Raw genomic sequence first — 20,907 nt, forward strand, 5'->3', positions numbered from 1 at the left:
GGTCCCTGGCTCCCTGGAACCTGTGGGCGACCAATCCAGGGAGGCCTCCACAATTAAATTACTCTCTTGTCTCAACCTCTCTGTTTAAGCACCAGTGACCTAGGTCTCCTCAGCTACTTGCTTTACCAAATGCAAGAGTTGATTAGTCTTTGCGCAGGACGAAGAAATGTCTTTGATGAATGGGACGTGCCCATGGCAGCTTGCACCGTACTGATTGGGGGCATTGCATTTACTTCCCTGATTAGGTAATTAGAAGAAATGACATGAACAAGAAATGCTGGAAACATAAATAAGAAAAATGTCGGGTCAGTGCAAGACATTTTTTTTTAAAGATTTTTATTTATTTATTCATGAGAGGCACACAGAGAGAGGCAGAGACATAGGCAGAGGGAGAAGCAGGCTCTCTGCGGGGAGCCTGATGTGGGACTCGATCCCAGAACCCCGGGATCATGCCCTGGGCCAAAGGCATGTGCTCAACCACTGAGTTACCCAGGTGTCCCCAAAGGCCTTTTATTATGGTGTCTTTGTTCTGTCTTTGTGTAAGGAAGTCGACATTCGAGGGCCTAGGTTGGGTGACTGGCCAGGGTGAGACTCGGAGAGTCTTCCTTCGCCCTTTCTGCAGCTCTTTGTTCCCTCCTGTTTGGGGGGACGTGACAGTATGCCCTCCGGAGCCACAGAGGCCAGACGTTCTTCTCTGGGCTCCCGTGGCCACTCCTCTGCTCACACGGCAGGCCTGGCCGAGCAGAGAATTCCTCACTGTGCAGAGGCTGCCTGCAGATGCCCGCTCACACAGGCTTCTAAGTGGCGCTGAAAGCTGCTTTATGAGCCTCGCAGAGTCGGTGTGCATGTCTGCAGCTGCACGCCTGTGAGAACACTGGCGTGTCCGGGCATCGCTGGCCCTACCTTCCTCAGGCCCTCTGTGTGGGAGCTCTAGGAGGCCTTTGTGCCCCCACCCCTCACCTGTTACTTTTCATTGCAAATGGGGCATCATCCAAAAAGACAGGGAAGCATGGGCTGGACTTGGGGGAGGAGGAATGGGAAAGGCAATGAATAAAGCCATAAGAGGGCCGAGGAAAGGCGAGGGCCAGGAGAGGGCTTCTGTGGCATGGTGAAAGGATAGTTAACTTAGAGCCAGGAAATATGGTTGGCCTTTGGGCGCTGCTGACTGGCCCTGTGACCTTGAACCCTCCTTTCCTTATTGGTAGAATGGTAGTCTAAACAGCTACCTGTAAGGTGGAGGTGAGATTCATGGAGATACTAGGCTTGGCAGGCCATCTGTCATCAACACCCAATAAGAGTCTCCAGCCCCTGAGCCTTCTGAAGCCATCCCTTCGCAGGTATGACTGAGTTCAGTGTCTCCCCTCTGGGTTGAAAGAGCAATACTGCTGGTTCAAATGTTTTCTTTCTCTTACTAATCTTTCTCTGATTTGGCTCATCCCAGACTATCGGTTTTCCAGGACAATATTTATATTATTGGTATGTGAATCCTGCCTTCTCCCCTCAAAAGAGGCTCGATGGTGTTCGGTTATGATAGAAGTACTAAAATGATCCTTATTTTAGAAACATGAAACTTATTTATGATCACAAATATAAGACACGTTTAATTGATGATAAAAAAAAAACTGAAGTGAAAGAGTAAAATAACCAGCAGTTACAATCTCAGTATAGAGAATCATTCTGTGTGTGTACCTTATATATGTAGGAGACGATATGTGGTGGGCTTTTAATTACATATTGTATTACTTAATGTGTTATTTAGAGTTCTAGATTCCATAAAATATAGTTTTTTGAGATTAAGGATGGATGGATTTTATTCTCTTCATATTTAGATATATCTAAATCATAAGAGATTTGACGATGCCATCTGGTCCTGGAAGCGATGACAAGATTCAGGTGAAGAGCTGGGAAACAAAGGATGAACAATTGCATTACCCTTTCTTTTCTTCCCCTAACTTTACTGAGGAATAACTGACAATTACAGTTGTATATACTTTCTCCTTTCTTAAAGTTATACAGGAGTACCATTGCATCAGCAATAATAATAGCAAATATTTTTTTATCATTTCCCTCTTTGGCATTGGTTCTACTTGTCACACACATATGAATATAATATAATATAATGTAATATAATATAATATAACATAATATAGTTAATATATATGTGTATCACACATACATATGATTTATATATAATTCTTTTTAGAGAAGACGTAAGTGAGGCACAGAGAGGTTAAGTAACTTGCCTGTAGGTTACACAGCCAGTGAAGAGAGGAGCCAGGCTTCAATCACAGGAGGTTGTGCAACTTGAGCCTTTATTAACTCCACTGACTTCACTGACAATGCTGGTATAAGAAATAATGCTTAACCAACAGGCATAACATTTACATTCTGCAAGATGAATAAGTTCTAGAGATCTGCTATATAACTTTTTGCCTATTAGTTTTATACACTAATTTTTTGTTGTTGTTAAGCGAGACCTTATTCATTGTTCTTATTGCAATACATTGAAATTTAAAAAAAGAAAAAAAAAGAAGCAATGCCCCAAATTGGTGTTTCATAATTCTGATAAAACTCACTTCCACTTAGGTGCCAATTCTTCCACAGTTTAGGAATTGAAAATAAGATGTTTTGTTCTATTTATTTCAAAGTAAAAAAGAAAAAGACATGAAGGAGTCTTTGTTTAATGTTTGTAAGCAATAAAGTTAGAACACCTGTCGGGCAAATTCTCCCGGGCATGGTAGACATGGAATCAATTTAGTAATGATCCTGTCATTTGTACAATGGGGCCATGATATTTCTCAAAGTCAGAAGGAAGAAGTTCACATCCAAAATGTCAACACAAGAAGGTAAGTTAACTCTCATGGAATTTAGGTGAATCAAAGTAATTCACAGGTAGCATGTAAATATTAAAGTTAGCAGATTTTTTTTTTTTTTAATTTTTGGAGTTGACTTTCCTCTATAAATCAGTATTCTCCAGTTTGGCTATAGGGGAATCTCACTATTTATATCACCAATATCTTACTTGATATTTTGTCTTTGGTTATGTCTTAAGTAAGGTGTTATAATTTCTAGTTTTACCATCAAATAAGGGAGCTCAATATTATACTGTTTTCAAAATGATACTTAAAAAAACACATTTACATTCTTCCGGCCTTTCAGAAAATGGGAAGAAATAGATTTTAAGCTTGAAACTGCTTGGTCATCCAGTTTGTAGATGGCTAAGGAATGAAAAAAAAGGCAGAGCTCATCTTGGTCACTCTAATTGACCCAGACAGCAGATACCAGTGTGCCAACAGTTCCAAAGAATTCTAGTGGAAGAACTACTTCTGCTGTCTGAGATTTTCCTGATTTGTTTTGTTTGCTCATTTGATGTATAATCTTGTGGTTTCTGTCCCTCTTCACCATCTAAAGCAGAAAAACATACTTGCTTCTTAGGTCATTTTAATTGGAACTTGCTCTTCAAGTCCTAACTATTTCAACAAATTAAAGGACTTGACTGGATTGTGTGTGTGTGTGTGTGTGTGTGTGTGTGTGTTACTCAAACCCTACCACAGGTTCAGCAGACAAATGCAAACTGTCTCTTTAGATGTGGTCACGGTTGACAGTTCAAAAGGACAAAATCAAAACACTTTGAGACTTGAAATTAAAACTCAACTTTGGAAGAAGAGCTCACATTTCAAAGATATTGAACTGATAATAATTTTTAACATCCCCTTTTACCATAAATTTTTCCTGATTAAACACTATCCACAAAGCTATATGTTGTCTTCATCATCCTTTGAGTGAGATCTCTGGAACCCTTGTGTGGTGAAGGATGAGGAAATATTTGAGGGGACTGCTTTTATTTTAGCTTCCTTTTTTATTATTGGGGAAGGGATTAGATTAAAATATTCTGGAATGAACCAAATTTGACTATTTGAGTACTGAATGTTATTTTTTAGTACTATTACAACTTGAAATGAGTGATTACTCTTGTGGCCTTTTATGTGTTCCTTTTCCTGTCTTCATGAGTTACTAAATGGAAGACACAAGCACTGTTACTAATAAAAATTAATTAAAAAAATACTTTCAATGCAGTTAACATTCCAGTACCTGGATGAAGTGCTTTGCTTGGATTATGTCTTACAATATCTTCACCCACCTTTCAAGATAGGTTCTGTTGCATTACTATTATGCATTACTATTATGCTCCCTTTATGTGAATCAGATCTGGGCTTCTAGAAGGTCACTGACTTGTTCAGTGTCATATGATTAGTTCAAGATTTCTTAACAGCAGTGCAATCAACAGTTGGAATTGAATAGCTCTTTGTTGTGGAGTGTGTTGCTGTGTCCTGCAGGAGATTGAACAGCATCCATGGACCCCACCCACTAAATGCCAGTAGTACTCCCAGTCATGACTATTAAAAAGGTCTCCAACATTGCTAAATATCCTCGAGGGGAGGTGGATCAAAGTGGCCGCTGTTGAGAACCACTGCACTGGTTATGTGGCCAAGGTTGGGAATGTCTTAGGTTAATTCCCTTCCTCCTAGATCCTCCATTGTATTGCTTCTCTCTGTTCCTATAGCACATAGCTACAGCCCTCCATGCTTCTTGCCTTCTCTCTCCCCTTTCTTTTTTTCTCAACTTAACAGTTTTGGCCTTTAGTAAGTGGTCACTGACGTCTGTGTGTTCATCTCAGTGATGGGCTAAGTGCAGTGATAAACTCCTTCCTCTTCTCCTTGTGGGTATAGTCCGGTAAAAATGGTGTAGGGTCTACACATCCTGAAGCAGCCTGCATGGAGAAACAGACAGTAAGCATTTTTTTTTTTAAGTTGCTCATGTCTCTTGCCTTGCTCAGTATGTGGTTAGGTTATGTAATCATGTGTTCACAGACTAGACTTCTAATCACTGTTTCCTATGGATTGCTGAGCGGCCTTGAGCAAGTCACTGAATCATCCATGTTTCCTCTTTTTTTGTTGTTTTGATGACATGAGAACCATCCTTCTATCACAATGCCTCTTACTTTTGACTTTGGAGAGTCATGCGCTGTTAACTGCAAAATGCTTTGAAAAGAATTCTGAGGCATCTTATTTATTGAAAACTAAGTATAATTTTTGAAAGATAGATCATTATTCCAGGGAATTGATTTTCCAAGATGAAATGGTCCATTTGTCGGCTGTCGATATATATAGTATAGAAGAAGGCCAGGAGGTAACGACACCAGGCTCTCCCAAGCTATCTTCATTTTGGTTTAGGTTTCTCTGGATTAGACACTTTTTCAGGCTTTATAGTCACTGAGGATTTGGACAAATATCATTTTGAAAAAAAGGAATGAAAGCACACGTCAGCGGTGTCTTGATGTTGGTGTCATCTGTTCATTTCACAGAAGCTGAGGATATCTCTTGCCCTCTTCCAAGTGTAGCGTATTTGAAGTGCTTTGTCCTGTGGGAATTCATTCTCTGCAGAAAGTCTGCTATCGAAAAAGAGTCTGAACTCTGAAAATCTGAAGATGCATAGGCAGGGGAAGGACCACCGCCCCACCTGTTGCTTGGTAGGTTATGAAGCAGGTTCTTAGGAGCCTTTGAAATGTAACTTAGGTGAATGCTTAGGTGATCAGCCTGCAAAATAGCCAGCACATTGTTCTTGTCAATTAGCATATAAAATAGCCTGGAATTAAAACAAATCTTCATATACCTAGGTTAGTAGGCAACTAAATGGTGCTTCTTAATTGCTTTTGATTTATTGAGTGGCAGGTGTACATGAGTACCTAATTTATAAATGAGATTCAGTTTTGTCTACTAAATATATGGTGTTTTTATTGCTTAATAAATATTTCTTGAGCTAAGCCCTGACTCTTATGGATGTGAGGAATAAAGGGGCATTATGCTTACATAGAATGCTATATAAATTTAATGCACATTTATCTTGTAGTTTTAAACACATATAACAGTCAAGAAATGAATGACTCACTCCACTAAATTGAAATAACAAAGTAAATTACAAATTGATTTTTTAAGTGTCAAATTAAATATTTGTCTACATAGTAGTTGATTTCACCCTGCCTGAGATGGGCCATTAAAATAGATGGGACAGGAAGAAAACAAAAATCTTTTATAAGATTTTTTTTAAAAGAAAACACGTGATAGGATAAAATGGCTTTCTTATGTCTTAATGCTAATCAATATACCTGTGACAACGGAAGAGAAAATAGAAAAAGGAAATGACTCTAGAGAAGGAAGGCAGCAGCTCCTCCTTTGTTCTGCCCTTTGCATCCCAGGGACCACATCCCTACTTTCTACCCCCATCTGGTAGCAGTTGGGCTGCAAATTGTGAGACACACAGTAAATAGTGACTGCCACCTTTCATTCCTTGCTTCTAATCCTCCAGATTAGAAGAATTGGTACACCCTTACCCCTTTGGTGATAAAAGTGCATCAACTCAGAATAAATGGGGTCTGGTATGTGCAAAGGAGTATTGACATTTTTTGCTCAGTCAAAAACTAACCCCGTGAATTCTGCACCTGTTCATGCAGGATGCCATGCAGAGTGCCCCGGGGGATCCAGACGTGGAGAATATGCTGCATAGCCAGTTCCATGAGCTCAGGGCTTTCTTGGTAGTCAATCCATAATATTTTAAAATCACATGAATATTTTGCATAATATTTTCAAATCAATGGATGGAAAATACACAAAATATGTCTTTGTCTACTATATACACTACCTGTTAATTCACATCTGGATACGAATAACATTTTCTTTTCCCATCCTGCTGTACAATTGCCACTGTGTTATGCTATGATTCGTTAAGAACCTTGAGGTTAAAAAAAGGCAGAGGGCACCTGGGTGGCTCAGTGGTTGAGCGACTGCCTTCAACTCAGGGCATGATCCCGGGGTCCTGGGATTGAGTCCCGCATCAGAGTTCCCACAGGGAGCCTGCTTCTCCCTCTGCCTATATCTCTGCCTCTCCCTGTGTGTCTCTCATGAATAAATAAATAAAATCTAAAAAAAAAAAAAAAACATTGAGGTTAACTTCGGAAGAAAAGTAGAAAAATGTCTATGTAAAATATCTAGATTAAGTTTTCATTTATTTGAGCTTAGCTTTCAAATGGTTAGCTAAAGAGTTTTTAGACTTTTCTCAAAACTTCTAGGTTTTGTTTTTTTTTTTTATGCGGTTTCTGAAGCTTTTGAGTCTGTGTTGCTTTTGAAATTCCATGAAGCTAACAGCTGCCTCTTCCTCATGATATTCAAACTCCGTTTCTCTACCTCATCTCCTGGCTGTATGTCCTGTAGGTTAATTTATGGTTTATCAAACTCTTCATATGATTTTTTTAAAAATGCAATTGGGACTCTGTTGATTTGATAAGGTTGAAACATGTTGATTCAAAAATCAGTAGGTATAGTAGAATTTTAAATAGATCGTGCACTTTCTGGGGATTGGAAATATTGAAAGGATATTGTTGATTATTTATAGTCTACCTGGGAACCTATTAATAATGTTTTATAGATTTTGGTCTCTGCACCATTGGCAAACTTTAACTGTTTCTTTTGATAATTTAGCATTATTTACATGGCTCTGAGTCACCTTTCTTTCCCCTCACCCCTCTTTGAATTGAGATAATTTTATTCTTGGCTCTGAGCATTAAAGGTACTCAGCATCTGATTTTTAAAAACTGTATTTTTAAAATTCCTATTAACTGGGACACCTGGGTAGCTCAGTGGTTGAACATCTGCCTTTGGCTCAGGGTGTGATTGCAGAGTCCTGAGATCCAGTCCCATATCGGACTGCCTGCATGGAGCCTGCATCTCCCTCTGTCTATGTCTCTGCCTCTTTTTCTCTCTGTCTGTCTCTCATGAATAAGTAAATAAAATCTTGAAAAATAAAACAAAATAAAATTCTTATTAACCTTATATCCTGAAGATCCCATCATTTCTCTGCTAATTTAGAATATTAAGATCACAAATATCTCTTAATAATTTATTTCCGAATTTATCTAAAAACAATACTAGTCCATTTGAAGCATATAATATTTAAATTTTATTTAAATTATATGAAACAAACAAATGATTAAAGCTTTAACTGATAGTAAGTGAATGATCATATTATTTTTTACCTAAAACAATTAGCTAAAATTGATATTTCAATAATAATGAGATTTTAAGTCCACTCAAATTGTGGTCTTCTGAGTATTTTAATGAACTGACTCTAGACCCAAGTTCCTTGGTCTACTTTGTCAAGAAAATTCATATTGCAATTGACAGACTGAGGTAATCCAGCAGCCATATGAAACATAAACTAAGGTTTGTCTCCATATAACCAAGCTGAGCCTTTTCCTATGGCTGAGAGCATGAAGCTCAGACTGATGGGAGGGGGCATGTAAGACTGAATAACCTGTCCCAAACCCCAGCCCCATATTGTCTAATTCCCGTTAGCATGGCTTCCTTTGGTTGGATCCCCAGCAGATAAGAATAGATTTTAAAATAAAAATTTATCTTGATTAGAAAAAGTCATCTAATACTAAAGAGCCCTTAAATTGGCTTCTAATTTAGAATAAGAATAAACTCAGGAAAGATGTCTGCAGAAAGGAGAGGCCAGTGGGAACAAACCATCTGACCCATAGGGACAGCAGTGAAAAATTAGAGAAGAAATTCCACAGACACACCCTAAGTATGTCAAGAAGCAGAGGCTTGACCCTAAGGAAAGTTGCAATTCTGTAAAGGGAAGTGACCTGTTAGCAGATGCTGTTTGAGAATGAGTGACCATATATGGTTGCAAGGGTCTTGCTCAGGTCCCATCTGTATTTTAAGTTGGCTTCAGGGAAGGGTGCAGGGCATGATACCTAACACTGAGGATGTGTGTTGTATGTAGAAGGTATGTGCATGTGGGTCTTTTGCATATGATGTGTGCCTGAGCAGAGCTTCCTTGAACTGCTTCCCCTGGCATTCCTATACCCAGGTTCCCCCACCAGTGAGTCTCAGCTCAGAGGTCCTCTTTAAAATGCGCACACTCAGAAAATGCACACACTCATTGGCTCTAGGTGACTCAGTAGGTTGAGTGACTCTGACTCTTGGTTTTGGCTCAGGTCATGATCTCTGTGTCCTAGGATGGAACCCTGAGGTGGGCCCCAGACTCAACCAGGAGCTGGCTTGAGAATTCTTTCTCCCTCTGTGCCCCCCACTTCATACATGTATGTTCTCTCCCAAATAAATAAATAAATCTTAAAAAAAATAAATGCACCCACACAGCCCTTCATCACACACCCTAAATCCCTCTTACTGTAGTAGGTGCTCAATAAATAGTTGGGAATTTGCTCCCTGAGCTTTGAAAGAATTTTGGCCTTTAGGGTTGCCCTAATTTCTGTCGTTTCCAGTTGAGGAACATACCTGAGGCTTCTATGTTTTGGTACTTTTGATTCTAAGTCCCTATCCTGTTTAATTCACATAATCCTGAAAAAATTAAAGTTTTCTTTATAGTTCCTTACACATCCACACTGAATTACTTAGTAGAAGATGTGTGTGGTATGTCCAAATGACCCTGGGTTTTGGGAATCACGAAATCCTAGGTTCAAGGGTTGATGATTATAAATTCCATGAATTTGAGCACATTATTTCATTTTTCTTAAATTTAGTGAGTTTTTGTTTATTCCCAAAATTGAGTTAGTCATAATGACTTAAAAGTAATTTATGAGGATTAGTGCTAGGATGTGAAAAAAAAAAATGCCTGAGAAGGTACTTGGCATTAAGAACATGCTCAGTAATTGGTAGGCACACATTTTGAATATATATATGCATGCTTATTTATTTTATGTTTGTGTATATGCACATAGCTATGAGAAATCATGGATTTCAAAGATACAGAAGAAAGAAGCCTTTGAAGTCTATATGAAAAGAGCTTAGGAATTAATGTCCTTCTTTTATCCAAGGTATAAGTGCCTACCATGTTCAAAGAGCATCAATAGGATTAATATTCAGGATTTTCTTTGAAGTCCTAATACAGAAGGGCCTGGAAATGAAACCCATAGCTATTCCTATAGGGGGATAACTTCTTAATATCAAGTAACAGGCCCAGTGGGAAAACTAGGCCATTTCTGGTTTGCTATATTTTCCTGTCTCCACATACACATGCTCTTGGTGCCATGAAGAAGGCTCAGAGGGGTTCAGTTGACTGGCAAGAGGTGAGCATGTTCCTTGCTTGGTCTGGGCTTAGAATCCACTTCCACAAATCCCCCAAGGGCGGGCTTGGGGGCCTTTGAGAATTCTGTGCTTGGGATTGGGATCATTTTCATTCATCTTCAGACAGGCTTTAGGCCTGCATCTCTCAGGAAATTACAGTTCATTTTGTGATTGTTCAGGAGGGACCTCTTAAAATACCAGCGTCCAACAAACAAACCATCTCTATCTGCACAGGTCAGGGAGGCGGCATTCCCCCTCAGGGGACAGGAAGCAGGTTTCTCTGAAGTCCTGCAAAGGTTTCTTTTCACGTGCCATCTTTTCTTCCAGATCTGGAGAATGACAGAAAACCTATCCAGTTGGATTTAGGTGGGGTCAACTAAAGAATAATCACCCCCTTCACAAGACTGTTAAAATGAATCAAGCATTTCTGTAAATATTAAAACAGTCGGACACACGTTTTTCATGTAGTTTGTTGGTTCTTTTTCTTTTTGCTTTTTCCTCCCCTTTTTTCAGATGCTTTAGCACATTTGCTCTCTGTCATGCTTCTGCCCAGTAGAATCAGGTACCAAACAAGAGATTAGATACAAACACAAAACAGGCTTTTTTTTTTTTTTTTAAGTAACCTCTTCTTTTTCTTTCCTTTTTTATGTATTTATTTTTATTTTTTTAAGATTTTATTTTATTTATTCATGAGGGCACAGAAAGAGAGAGAGAGAGAAAGAGAAAGAGAGAGGCAGAGACACAGGCAGAGGGAGAAGCAGGCTCCATGCAGGGACCCTGACACGGGACTCGATCCCAGGTCTCCAGGATCAGGCCCTGGGCTGAAGGCGACACTAAACTGCTGGGCCACCAGGGCTGCCCTCTTTCCTTTTTATAATGTGGTAAAAGGACTTCAATGTGAGAATTTAGTTTTTGGATTTTTCCAGTGCACAAATAAATTTAAAAAAGAATTTCTGATTTAGAAATTCTGAAGTAACTGAACCCATCATCTTTTAGAAGGCTTATTTTTTTTAACATCTTCACTGTTTAAACTCTTTCTGCCTATCACCATGGTACCTGGGAGAATTTGGATATTTCATAGGCAAGCAGTTACCATGCAACTGCACAGATCAGAACACGCTAGCTGTGCCTTGCTTGTTATGTGATGTGTTGACTTTCAATTGATTTTAAGCACACTTTAAATGGTAATGAGAATGCTGAGCTGGGAGATAGCATATGGCTTTAACGATTTGATTCTAAGAAAGCAAGCAAACATTTAAAAATGATAGAGTTTCATGATAGCGGAAGTCAAGGTGAAATCTGAGTGTTTGAATGACAGAAACTATTTCTTCCCTCTCTATTATTTTTAGCTGGGCCTTTATTATATTTTATTGTGTTAATATGAAAAAATAAAGAGGAAAACCAGAATTTGCTATCGAACTTTGGATCAAATTAAATATGACATAAGGCTTTGCTCAAAAGGTATGACTCCTTTGGTGCTTTTGAACTCAAATCATCCTTTCAAGCAAAATTTAATATGAAAAGTCAATTAAAATATAATAAGGAAAAATGTAGTTCAAGGAGCTGGAAAATGAGAGAAAATGTGTTCAGGCCATGAAAGAAAGATGAAGAGAAATATTCGCTATTTAGGCATGAACTACATTTATATATATAGCGCTCAGTACATATTCTTTTATTAACTGAGAAAAATAAACGAGTAAATGAGAGTAGCCACTTGGAGATATTTGCTTTCCTCATGAGGAAAACCATCATGGTGGTGTCATTACTGAGTTTTTTTCCCTTTATTTGTTCTACTGGATTTTCCTGACTGCTATTCCCAGCTAAATAGCAAAAGTCCATGAGGCTATATTCTTCTTAAACTGTTGTATTTTCATAGTCTAAACTTAATACTGGAAATGAAATGCTGTCGGTTTTTAAGAGTTTTCAGGGCTGAAACACTTTGTGAGAAATTTTGTCTGTTCACAGAGATGTGGAGGTATCGTGCTTCTACTTCTGCAGAAACCTAAAGTTACTGGTGAAATATATAGTCGGACGTGTGGCTTCAAATTATATGCTGATAGGATGTGACAGCTGAATGGGATCACAGAGAGGATATACTCTGGTGGCATTTTTGTGTGCCAACAAAATTGACTTATTCACAACCATAAGTATAATTTCTGCAGTTGGGAAAGAACCCTTTGATCTCTGCTTTAGACTCATGTTGGTAGCCCTATACTTGTTAGTGTTTCACTATAGTTGTTTCATTTGAAACTCCTAACTCTAGTTACTTCATGTAGAACAGTTTTACATCCAATGATGAAAGTCATGATAACCATTTATGGCGCCTTCAGTCCATTCAGGCCATTTGCTAAGTAAAGACTTTGTATAGATCCCCTCATTTAATCTTCACACCCATGTTGTAAGGAATTTTTGGATTAGAGGAGTTAAGTGATTTACTAAATGCCCACTGCTCATGGCAGAGCAGGTGTCTGGACATATAAGTATGTCTGATTGTATTTCATTTATCCTTGAATTGCACATATTTCTTAATTGAGTGAAGTCATTCTACTGAAATTCTCAACTTTGACTTTCAAGAGTGTTTTAGATTGCAGTGTGCAAGCCATACTTATCAACCCAGGTACTAGCAGCAGATTCAGGAAACCAAGTCTTCTCTGTCATCCTCATCAACCCATTATATTTGCTTTATTTATTGTAGGGCTTGGCTTCAGGTGGTAATATTCAGATGCTCAGTGAAATTCCTTTAAATTTCAAAGCTAATTCTCAGTTGGACCCAACAGGTGGCACTCCATCCTTGGGACTCATGGGATTTTCACGCTAATAGAGACCTTAGATTAGGCATTGTGAAAACCTTTTTTTTTTTTTTCCTGTTATGGTTTTAATATTCAAGAGGAGAAATAAAATGATTCTCCTCAAGGCCACACATTTAGTTAGTGACAACACTAAGACAAAGATCCAAGTCTCTGGATTCTTTCTACTAATCAGACAGCCTTTGTTTAAAAAGTAATGTCAAGTAATAGATTTAATCTTATATGGCATATTTCATCCAGCTATACATTAGGATGAAATAGTGGAAGTGGGCTTTTTTTGTTTTAAATTCAGATGGCATATGCAAACCGCTTTTGGTCCCATGAAATACTCTTGCCTCAGTAGGCTAAAAATATTTTCCAGTATCAAAGATGACCATGTTTTGGCTGCTTCATTCCTAGACCATGAATAGTATTAATAACTACCATCAAGCTTGTAGCTATCATAAATACCCCATGTTGCTATTGCTAAATTTTAAAGTAACTCGGTAAGGCAGGTATCATTATTCCTGTTTACTGAGAGAGAACCATGACTCAGTGAAGTTAAATGATTTTTTACAATGTCATATAGCTACTTGTTAGAATATTCAATAGTTGAACACTGGTTTCTCTAACTATAAAGCTTAAATGTTTCCCTCTGTACCACATTGGCCTAACAAAATGAAAGTTAATTAATATTGAAGAATTATCAAGTATGTCTAACAATGCCACTCACAACAAAATTAATTCCGGCTTTTTAAAAAAGATTTTATTTATTTATTCAGGAGAGACACACAGAGAGAGGCAGAGACACAGGCAGAGGGAGAAGCAGGTTCCCTCTGAGGAGCCTAATGTGGGACTCCATCCCAGAATCCCGGGATCATACCCTCAGCCAAAGGCAGATGCTCAACCACTGAGCCACCCAGGTGTCCCTAATTCCTGCTTCTTGAATTGCACCTTAGACATTCAGTTTCATCATTTGTTCATCAATCTTTTCTTTCTCTCCTCAGTGAGTTAATGAAATTTTACAAGTGAGGAAATCAGGTCATAGCAAGATTAAGCAACTTCCCCAAGGTCATAAAGCTAGAAAGTGGCAAATCTGGGATTTCAATCCAAGACCCAAATAAAAAAGATAGGCTATATCCAGCTCTGAAGATGTTTAAATGACAATATCCTCACAAGCAGTGGGAATAAACTTTTGAGTGGGGCAATACAATGATACTCTCAGGATATTCCTATAGGTAGAAAGTGGCTAGAGAGCCTGGGGACAAGATATGAGACAAATGTAGTTTAGCTCTGTTTGAGGGCAATAGCTAATATAGGAAGAGAAATCTGTAAAGTAAGAATTGCCCTCACTAGTGACTCATTTGGATGGTAAGTCAGGAGGAAGTAAGAAGAGTGGGTACCACTACTGTGGGTAACAGGGGATGTTGATGTCATTGGTTAAAATGAAGAAGTTGGAAGAAGAACTTAAGAGATTGAAGTTCCAGATGGATGGATGCATGACTGCTAATATCTGTGGGTTTGGGAATTAATTCAAATGTAAAAATGTTGGAACTGGGTTGAAGATTTGGAATCCAGTTTTATACATTTAATCATATATTGAAGAGAAGGCACATGGGGATAGAACTATAATGACTGTCCACATTTTGGGGTTGGGAGGAAAACAGATGTGGTCGGAAAAATAAGAGGGCTAACAGGATATCAGAGAAACTGATGGAAAGGAGAGTTTAGGGAAAGGAAATATGGTCAAGGGTAACAATCCTTGTAGAGAAGTTAAGGTGAAGGAAGATTGAAATACACCATTAGATTTTATATTTGGAAATCATACAGTGGACTTTTTAGGGAGTCATTTCAAATAGTGTAAATGGGATGAGAAGAAGCCAGAGAGTAAGACATAGAGATAATATAATTTACATAAATGCAAAGACAAAGGCGAAGAGGGAGCTTGTATTGAGACATGGGTTTCGGAATAGTGAAGATCTGATCAGCGTTGTCATCAGAAGACCTAGTTGGAGGTCAAGACTTTGTCTTATCCATTCCAGGTGCTTAGTAGGTAATTGTTGAGTATTGTCACTTAGCATTTTATGAAGACAGAAAGATGGGTATTACTCTCATTTTATTTATTAAGAACACCGTGGAATCAAATAAACAAATGGAAGCCATGTCCTCTGGCCTGCAGAAGGGAGAGGAGGAGGTTGGATGAAGAACACAAGGTTAAGTTCACAAAGAAGGTTCACTTACGGCCAGTCAGGGATTACAGCTCAGGAAGATGGTGAAGATGTAGGGACAGAGGCTGATGTGACGAAGGGAGCACAGGATGAGATGTAAGGGAAGGAAAATGTGAAAGAAACCACTTAACAGAATGTGGCCCAGGGCAGGCAATAAACTGACAGTCCAAACCCATGAGGGCTGGGTTGAACGCTCCATGGATTCATAGACCATTGTCGAGCCATTTTGTCAGCATTGCTTACAAGACTCTTTGAACTTTAAATGACACAGCGTGATCCTAATAAAGAGGTCCTGGACCACAGCCAGGCTTCCAAGACTAAAATTATGCCTAACATCACCAATTCCCTAGAGAGAGTGTGGCCCTCTGGGTAATGGAAGACAGCAGGCTGCCGTAGCAGCTGGTTATTGGCAAGCTGAAGTGGAGGGATGGCCTGGGGAGAAAAGCCCTAAAGATCTTTCTGCCCCAGAGTAAAGAGCGTAACCTTGGAATCAAAACACCTGGGTCTAAACCCAAACTGTACAACCCACTACCTAGATGAGATTGAACAAATCCCTGGAACTGCCTGAGCCTCATTTTTGCCATTTATAAAATGACCCAGCCATAAGACTTGGCTTATAGAAATGGGAGGATCAAATGAGATGTATGGGGGAGTACTTTGTAAATTGCAAATTCTATGTGAATAACATTTCTTTCATAAATATCATTATTATTGGTAAAGCCACAGAGATGTGAATGGCTAACAAACAGTACTAGCAGGAGGAGTACCCTGTATCTGAGTACTGTATCTGGCATGCAGTATTTGTTTTTATGTCCACCATGGAATGTTCTGAATATGAGGCTATACAAACAGTTGTTCCTAGAAGTCAAGTAGAAGACTTTAGTGTCTATGACGAATAGTGCTTCTTGGTCAATATGGAGGAAAATCCTTCACAATAGACATTTGATTTTTTTTAACCATATCTAAAATCCGTCATTAAATACTAATTTCTAGGTGTGCCTGGCTGGTGCAGTTGGTTAAACATCTAACTCTTGGTTTCAGCTCAGGACGTGATCTCATGGTGGTGATGCTGAGCCCTGAGTCAGGCTCTGTGCTCAGCATGGAATCTGCTTGAGATTCTCTCTCCTTCTCCTTCTGCCCCTCCCACTTGTGCGCTCTCTCTCTCTCTCTCTCTATTTATAGTAGGGGGTAGAGAAGTCTATTTTCTGGGTATAAATATATTTGCATATATATGCACACATACTGTATAAATATAAAAATTTACATGTATGCTACAGAAAATATACCTACCCGATTTTCTTTGCTCTAGCCTACAAAGCTGTCTTTTGAAGTGATGATACATTTTTTTCCAGTTTCTCAAAGTAAGCATCTTGCTATAACAACTTTGGAATAGTCCCTGTGCTCAGATTTGGAGTCACTGCTACAGAATCATTCCTGGTAGGTTCCTGGCTCTTCTCCCGCCCCAGCTCCTCTGTTGGAAGGCAAGATGGCACTCCCAATTTAATCAAAGCACCCTGTAGCTCAGAGAACAAATTGGAGAAATCAGGATTGATTACATTTCTGTGCTCTCTTTGTCTTCATCAGGAATTGTTCAAAGACAAGTTAGAGTTTTCAAAGTGAGAGTAGCTTAAGGGGGCTCTACCTTCAGCACAGAAGATTGTGATTTGATAAGAGCTGCAATTATTATGAAAAGCGAAATAGAAAAGTTGAGTGTAATTTTGCTTTAAGAACCATACCTTCACATCAATGACTTCTATTGCCCTGTGGCAGAATGCATCTGGCAATTTATTTATTAGGAAACAAGTTGCTACAGTGTCATAAATAGATGGCATACCCTTCAATGTGTGAGAATTCCGTGTAGAGAACCTTCATTCCTGTTGAAAATGAAACTAATAACCATTTGGAAGATATATATGCCATAACCCTAGATGAATGATCATCTCTGTTCTTTGGTTCATATTGAGGGGAGTCTTGAGGTGATTTTCTTCTTTACAACTAGATAGGGAGTTGGAAATGAAACTGGTCTCAAATGACACTTTCTTTCCAAGTCCTTCAGATATTCCCAAATATCCCTCTTCCTTTTCATCCTGTATATAATTTTGTTGATGTCTCTATTTACGGCAGTTATGACCTTCTGCCTTCAATTATTCATTTATCCATCTTCTCTCCTAAGTAACGTGCAGGCAAGAACTTGAACTGATTTATTTCTGAATTCCCTGAAGGCACTTAGTATAGAGCCCTCCACTTAGCTCTCGCTCACTTGGTAGCTGCTGCAGCTGTTCCAATGAGGTAAGCCCCAGAGAACAGTAGATAGAGGCCTCTTTGCTTGTGTCTGTAGGAAAGACGAAAGTCGAGGTTCTGGGCATCAATTATTATTAAGAGGAAGAAAAAGGACTTGTGTCATAATGCTTTCTAGAATAATGGCATTGACTGAATAACTGATAAGCTCAAAACCAGCATATAAAGAGTGACCCTGTCTTATTGTTCATTGATGACTGAAGCCCTCTGCTTGAGGACACGCTGTGGCCAGATAAATAACTTCTGATAGAAGATGAAGGAGTTCCTTTTTATTTTTCTTCTCTTGTCTTTTTGTCAGATCTTGGCAGGTAATTGAGACCTGGATTAAGAATGGAGAAAAGGTCAGAGATGTACATTGTACAGATTTCTGGGTAACAAAAAGAGTACCCCCACTGTTTTTGATGGGACCATTTTGACTTTGTTCTAGCCCACTGCTTTTGTTCAAGCTCACATTATTGCTTTCTTTAATATTATTTCTATGAACTCAAGAACTTTAAAAGCTATCTTACCTCAATTAATGCCACCCTGTTTTACTGGTTTAAAAAAATTTTGTGGAATTTTTGTTGTTGACTTTGAGGGGTGAAATGGGTTGAAAAAATTGTCACTTATTTTAACATTGGAAAGGAGCTTGAAGTCGAAGTAAGTCCAGTTCCTTTCATATGTGTGACACAATGCCTAGGAAAGTTAAGTGACATGCCTGTGTTAGCAGAACATGCAGAAGTAAAATCAGGATCTCCAAAAACTCTCCCAGGTCTTCCTTTAGTTTTACTTTATTTAATGTTCTCTCCACTGCGGTTTTCTGTTGCCTGGTACTCTTCTCTAACATGTATATTTATTTACCCAACCGAAAGTTGTGAACTTTTCAAGGACTCGGATCATATCTTTGACCTCTTTTGACCTTGCACAAGCAAGCCTGAGTTTTTGAACATTATTATTCACAGTAGGTCACCCTTCAAGGATTAATGGTGGCTGTGGACAGCATTTGTTTGCACAAATTGCCACGGATGAAGAAATCGAGGGAGAGTTGGAAAACAACAAAAGGGAAAAAATAATTACATGCAAGATAAAGAAACCTAAGGATTGTTTAAAAAAAAAAAAAACAGAGAAGGATTCCTTTTTGTTCTTATTGTTTTTGAAATTGGACTAATGGCAGAGGAAATAAAAAGATGCAGATAAAATAAATTGCTCTAAATCACTGCAGCTCAGAGCGGTGCTAGAGAAATACCTTCAAAGAGGGCTTAGTGAATGGGAACAAAATTAGTCTTTCCTGCTGTGTGTGTGTGCAGAGGGGTGGACCGTGGCGGAGAGTGGTTAGGAAAGAGAATGGGAAGACCACAGTAGCCCTCTTAGCCTAGGTCTGGCTGTCAATGCTGGTTAGCGAGGACGGGGCGCTTTGACACAGAGGGTTCAGAATCATCACAGATCACAAAAACACCAGTAAGGATTCATAGCCCTTTTGGTGCATAACTGCAGTGCACCTGATAAATAATTCAGGTAGTCAGAAGTGCTTGGTAGGGCGGACTTTAAGTGTGCTTTTTCATCTTTTCCTTTAATAACATCCCAGGTTTCCATCTGATTTAATTAAATTTACACTCCCCGCTTTCAGTTGCCTTTTCTTTCTTTCTTTCTTTCTTTCTTTCTTTCTTTCTTTCTTTCTTTCTTTCTTTCTTTTTCTTTCTCTTTCTTTCTTTTTCTTTCTTTCTTTCTTTCTTTCTTTCTTCTTTCTTTCTTTCTTTCTTTCTTTCTTTCTTTCTTCTCTTTTTCTTTTCCTTCCTTCCTTCCTTCCTTCCTTCCTTCCTTCCTTCCTTCCTTCTTCCTTCCTTCCTTCTTCCTTCCTCCTTCCTTCTTCCTTCCTTCCTTCCTTCCTTCCTTCCTTCTTCCTTCCTTCCTTCCTTCCTTCTTCCTTCCTTCTTTCTTTCTTTCTTTCTTTCTTTCTTTCTTTCTTTCTCTTTCTTTCTTTCTTTCATTTCTTCTTTCTTTATTTTCTTTCTTCTTTCTTTCTTTCCCCTCCCTCCTTCTTCTTCTCCTTCTCTTCCTCTTCCTTCTCCCTCTCTTTCTCTTTTTTCTCTTTTTCATCAAGAAAGATCATTTAGAAAAAAAAAAAAAAGAAAGGTCAAGTAGGGAACCCACTGTTTTGTTTTCCTTTAGCTACATTTGCCTTTTCGAGAACTCACAACTCTAGTTGGAAATAGGGAGCAGTATTTACTTTGGCTATGGTAGCTGTCTCCATTGGATGGTGCTTATCAAGTTTGCTTAAGTTTTTGCCTCAATAATAACTTACAGGTTTCCTAGGTTTTAGGGCTGATAGAAGGATGAAAATGTATATAGTATACATGTTATTTATCTAAATCAGGCACAATCAGGACAGGTATTTCATTTTAATTTTAAAAATTGTAAAAATATTTAATAATAACTTATATGCACACAAAACAAAAGCATGTAAGTGGACAATAATTTGCCAAACCTTTGATGTAGGGTCCAGAGTTTCAGCTGCATATGGAACCTGATTGGATTAATATTGTTTTCTTCCCCAAATGCATCAACTCTGATTTCCAGGTTCCTTTCTTATATGGGAATTAAAGTGTTTAGGCACTAGGAGAGTAATCTGATTATGGAACCGTAACAGATTTTAAGAATCTGCTTTCTCCATTTTGGCCTTCCATAATGTGCTGACAACTTTAACTGACTTGCCATTAAAACAAACAAACAAACTAGTTTTTTCTAGACTGTTCAACCATGTTTTCATATGAGTAACTCCCTTTTTGTACTTCTGTTTTGTTGCTTTATTAAATAAAAAATATTCATTCTAACTCTATAATTACAGTACAAAAGCATAACTAACATAGTGTGGTTCGGAACTCTTGGTAGGCGTAGAACTCCTAACAAGTCAAGAGTAGGTGTAGAGGTGCCACAAGAATATCTGAGCAGCCACTAACACCCAGGATGACACTGGTACAGTGAGTGAGGGTATGTTAACATAGTATTTTTGAGTATATTGATTAAGTGGAATATTGGTAAGGAGCTTTCTGCTATGTACATCCCAGCCATTATATATCTAAGATGTGTAACCGTCACAAAATTAAACACTTAATGCCTCCAATCTATATCACTAGAATGGCAATAATAATAGTTCCTTCTTAGGTTGCCATGAGAACTAAATGAGTTGACAGATCTCTAGCATGTAGTGTGCATTTCACAGTTTTACATGCCATTCAGCACGTTACCTCTTATTCTTTGTACTTCCATGCTTGGTATTCTTACTTCCAGTCTATGAAAGTATCACTCAACTTTTTTTTTATTTCCCCCGTTAAGAAGTTTGCCCAAATATTTTCCTAAAGCTCCCCTTCCCTCGTGATGTTTTACTACTGCGGATATACAGTATGTCTGTTTGTATCCTGTGGTCACTTGAAAGGCCGTAAGCTGTCATAGTATCTAAGATTTTCTTCT

General features: G+C 38.5%; 1 protein-coding gene across 4 annotated transcripts in view; it reads left to right on the forward strand.

Annotated features, from left to right (window-relative positions):
- The window catches only part of FLRT2 (fibronectin leucine rich transmembrane protein 2), a 99,048-nt gene that overhangs the window by 52,264 nt on the left and 25,877 nt on the right, over nucleotides 1-20,907 (forward strand). Inside the window, exon 1 of one of the 4 annotated variants that reach the window (XM_072762181.1) lies at nucleotides 5,466-5,530. The exons of the other annotated variants lie outside the window; for them this stretch is intronic. The gene's annotated coding sequence lies outside the window, so the exon portion shown is untranslated. Of the gene's footprint in view, nucleotides 1-5,465; nucleotides 5,531-20,907 lie in introns of those variants that run through there. 4 annotated transcript variants of the gene reach the window in all.

This window comes from Vulpes vulpes, chromosome 6 (genome assembly GCF_048418805.1).
Source record: "Vulpes vulpes isolate BD-2025 chromosome 6, VulVul3, whole genome shotgun sequence".
NCBI classification, from domain to species: domain Eukaryota; kingdom Metazoa; phylum Chordata; class Mammalia; order Carnivora; family Canidae; genus Vulpes; species Vulpes vulpes.